Genomic DNA, 3,423 nt, shown 5'->3' with positions numbered 1-3,423 from the left:
CTCCTGCTTTGAAATAATAGCTTGTAGTTCCTGCTGTTACCCCATCATCTCTTCTGGTTTTTTTTCCACCTTAATCCTAGTATGAGAGAGAAATAAAGATTTTTATTCCTTTTTCTGCCTTTATGGCAATTAGAATATATTTTAAAAAGTCAAAATAATTTTTATATTACAGCCTCTTTGGCCATGTGGCATAGAAGCATATTAAGTGGTGATTTTAGGCTTTCCCAAAAGGGGGAGAGAGAGGCCAATCATACTACACATAATATTATTTAGCATATGACATGGACTTGCAATATATCTGAATCTTTCATCTTGATATTTTATTGGGTTTTATTAATTTAGATGAAATACCAGAGATAAAAAGAGAAGATGAGATATTGCATTTTCTTATACTCTAGTGTCAACATGCAATGCTCTGTGTGAAGGATTGTACATCCTCCCACTCAGCTATTTAACTTCTAGAAGGTCAAAGTTCAGCAGGACTGAACTCTGAAAAATGATATTGCTCATACCACAATAAGATAAAAGAAGAAAATACAGGCAAGTGATTTATCAAGGACACACACAGTACTAAAAGATAGAAACTGTCCTTTATTAACAGGGATAACCTGGATGTATTTCTGCAGCCTGTTTAATTTTGAAATTAATTTAAAACATAATTGGATACTCTTGTGTTTAGCCTATTGCAGAAATATTGTCCATGCCTCTGAGCTTATTCAGACTTATGCAAATCTACTTGCTTTTGTGCCTCCTTTTCTGTTATTCTTCCCTAAAGTTACTAGGCAACAATGTGGAGAAACTGATGGAGATACTTTTCAAAATTAAAAGAGATTATGTCCAATGGCACTGATCTAAGAGAAAAATCAATCTCATTACAACGGCAGGCATTATATGCTCTTTGAGTGTCCCTTCTTTTAATCTTCTGAAAAGGGATTTGCATCAGATGGAAACCTATTTGTTAAATTAAAGAGTGGAAAGGCTTAGACGGGAGATAAATTACGGATGCTTGAATTAGAGACGGGTTTGTCATTTCCTGGGTCCTAGTTGATTAAGTCAGTATCTAAGAAATGAGTGATGGAGAAGTTGCAGCTGCTTGTTCCCTGAAAGGAGGAAAGTTCATACTTAAGAGTAGGGTATTGTTGTAAGGCTCCGAGGTAAAATACATCATGTGCATCACTACTTTACTTCTCTTATTGCAGTTTCCGAGTAAGTTCTCTCATACGGTTCTAAGCTAGAGTTTGCTTAACCATGGCGGATTCGCAGAACATGCAACCTCACAAAAGATACATTATGGTGTAATATAATGCATGGACCTAATCTCAGTTTCAAACAACCAAAGAATTAGCTCAGAGATGTTGCATTGGATTGGATCATTTTCCTTTCCAGGCTCAAATGGATGCTCTAGGAGAAGTTGAATCCTCAAATAAGAAACTCCCAACAGTTTCTGCTATAAAGAATGAAGAAAACCTTTTGCATGCCCTTAAATCATTGTTTACTCCTGTTAACTGCCTGGTGAAGTCCCTGCAGTTTTCTTGGCAAGGGCTCAGGAATTGCCTTCCTAAGGCTAAGAGAGAGAGTGTGGCCCAAGATCATCTAACTGCCTGAAGTACGACTAGAAGTCCTGGACTCACTTTTTATAGCCTGGCATTTTAACCATTACACTAAACCGTCTCTCTCATCCACTTAAACATTATTTTTTTTCTAGAGGACATGGTTGAACTGCAATTGTTTAGTTTCCTTTTTCGTCACTGGAGCTGTTCTCCTTCTTGGAGGAGAGATTAGACTCTGGTTCTCATTCCTGTCATTGCATAGGATTACTGCAACTTTGACCAAGCAGCACAGGACCAAGGCTTCTGTGAATCTAATAGGGCAGTGTGTACATCCTTGGATGCCAAAAAATACTAGGCAGGCACTGAGAGTTGAATCACATTTATAGATTCCTCATAGCTTTACCACTGTGTCATAAAAACACTGCTGAGGTTCTGTTATTTGATATTGGAAATGACATGTTTTCCTCACAACAGATATTGGGGGGGGGGGGAATGGCACCCTATGCCCCTTTTTAGGGTTTGCCCTTATGTCACGGACCTGATTGTGGTGAATTATAGTCCTTAACTTTGTCCTAGGGGTGATATTATATTACAGTGCTGTCCATTGCATACAAATGTCACTCTTTGGAACTCCAGATTCTCTAGCAATTAACATTTGACTGTGGCTGAATTGCTACTTCTTCCTAATTCATACAAAGAAAGTAGTATGAATACTACTAAATATCTAGCCTAAACCACTTGGAGCTTACAAGTGAGACCTGTAGCTCAGACTGGTTTCTAATTCATTTCCAAGTTCAAACCAAGTATTAAAAGGCTTATAGCCAAGATGAAATAGATCTATTTTAAGTTTGAAATCATTTGCGGAGAATCATCATATGTTCTATTAACAGAAGAAATAAGATCTTTTGCGGCTCTTTTGTTATGGAATGCTTGTAGAGAAACCAAGCTACGATAGCATTTGAGCTGCCATTGAAAACCTTCCGATTCCTTTAGGCCTTTTCCATTTTAATATTTAAGGTTTGCTCTGTTAGTTTGATCTATTCAGAATGCATTTGGTTTGAGATTGCTTTGTTCTTAAAATTTTTGTCTTTGTTTTAAAAAGTGTTCCATTGGATTTCATTAGACTTCAAAAGCATCACAAAATGATTTATATGAATAATAAATGAAATAAATTTCATACACTGCTTATGCACAATGTTAACATAATCTTGAGTCTGCAGTCCATTGGTTTTTCACACATTGAAATTATTTATTTATACCTGTTGATAACAGTTTGTCTGACAAGAAGGATATTCTAGCGTTATCTTCACTTCGGCCTAAACAGCAAACCAGCTCATCACATTTTACATTAGCAAGGGGCAGCTTAGTTTAGGGACAGTATATAATTTGGGTTTCATTGCTGAGGCAATCATCTTTGTTATGAGAATAGAGTGTTCCTATTTTTGTCTTGGACATGTTAGTGGATATGGAATTATGGCAAGAATATTATTATGAGTAACTAAAATTAACAAATCAGTTGAAGTAAATGTGCTCCAATATTAGCAGATTAGTTTAAAGATACCATAGAGCTCTAACTCCAGCCATTAGAAAATTTTTGTCTATATGGGATTAGTACAGGTCTTCTTGCCACCCTACATTGTGGTTTTATTTTGAGAACAAATAACAATAATAACAATCCTACACTGAACATGCTTTTAGTCAAGGTGTTAGCAAATCAACTGGGAAGAATCTTGACTGTTCTGAAGGCAGGGATCTCTTATGACCGCTAGATCTCTTGAGTGCACAGAACACAGAGTGGCAAGTTAATTTGTTTAGGAAGTGGGATACCACCATCAACTTCTCCATTTCCAAAGAATAAATTCAGCTTGGTTTC

This window comes from Pseudonaja textilis, chromosome Z, assembly GCF_049901715.1.
Source record: "Pseudonaja textilis isolate UNSWEBS1 chromosome Z, rPseTex1.2, whole genome shotgun sequence".
Taxonomy (NCBI): Eukaryota; Metazoa; Chordata; class Lepidosauria; order Squamata; family Elapidae; genus Pseudonaja; species Pseudonaja textilis.
Note: the sequence above shows the minus strand (reverse complement) of the source record.